The sequence below is a fragment of the Malus sylvestris genome, chromosome 9 (assembly GCF_916048215.2).
Source record: "Malus sylvestris chromosome 9, drMalSylv7.2, whole genome shotgun sequence".
NCBI lineage: Eukaryota > Viridiplantae > Streptophyta > Magnoliopsida > Rosales > Rosaceae > Malus > Malus sylvestris.
Genome location: NC_062268.1, coordinates 7,645,789 through 7,646,851, shown reverse-complemented (window position 1 = coordinate 7,646,851; position 1,063 = coordinate 7,645,789). Strand labels below are relative to the sequence as shown.

The 1,063-nt window shown below is 35.7% G+C and overlaps 1 non-coding gene across 1 annotated transcript; it reads right to left on the bottom strand.

Moving 5' to 3' along the window:
* Positions 1-543: 543 nt before the first annotated feature.
* On the bottom strand, positions 544-616 carry TRNAA-AGC (transfer RNA alanine (anticodon AGC)). Its single transcript has one exon. It is a non-coding gene; the product is annotated as a tRNA-Ala (tRNA).
* Between the last annotated feature and the right edge of the window lie 447 nt (positions 617-1,063).

Here is a 1,063-nt window from a genome sequence, read left to right as displayed (position 1 = left end):
TGACTCTTTACCACAGTGGTGGAAATGTGTTGTGTCATTGCATGACGGCGTGAGTTCAAACTTCGACGGTGGCTAATCTAACATTTAACTTACTAAACCTATCGCTCGACTAAAAATAAAAAAGGTATTGTAGTTAATTCTCCAAATTGGAATGTATCTAGAGATTTTGAAAATTCTCAATTTCTGATCTGACATTCTCCAATAAAAATACGTAAGTTCAAAAATATATGTATACGAAGAATGTACCTAAGTTCCAATAAAAAAAACACATGACAAATATGACGAATTAGATAAATCCAAAATACGAGCCGTTAACATATCTCTCATGGTACCTTTAAAAAAAAATTATCATATTTGACATGTATGTACTAAATAAAATAAAAAGGAAAGAGTTTGTATAACTCAAATGATTAGAGTATTTATTTATGCGTCCGATACGTAACCATTACCACTTGTGTAAAAAAGAAGAGTTTACAATTAAGAAGGGTTATGAATCATTACATGTAGGTTAGTTTATTTTGAATAAAAACATTATTGAAAATTTGGAGAAGTGGGGTATCGATCCCCATACCTCTCGCATGCTAAGCGAGCGCTCTACCATCTGAGCTACATCCCCACGGTATCTTCCCCACATACACTACAATTTAGAAACGACCGAGCGTGTGTAATTGTAATAAAAAAAGAAAAAAATGGGAGCTTTTGGTGAAGCTTGTGGACGCCACACCCTTCGTCTTCTTCATCGTGATCGCGGTGGCAGCACCGTTAGTAGACACGCAGACATGTCTGGCAAGGCTTCCGAGATAAGCTGCTATACATGTGAAAAGGATTTTCGCTAGATCCTTTTCCTAGTGATCTAACAATCGTGTTCGTTCATCCAAGATATTAATATTTTAATAAACAGTACATGAACATATTTGCCTCCGTCTCCAACCGACGACCAAAGGACCATATAGCTCGTTTTAGCCATGCCACAAAAAACTGTCTCCAACCGAGGGCCAAATGGCCAAACATAATTTATTATTTAAATTTAAAAACTACAACAACTTAAATTCAAATCCAACAA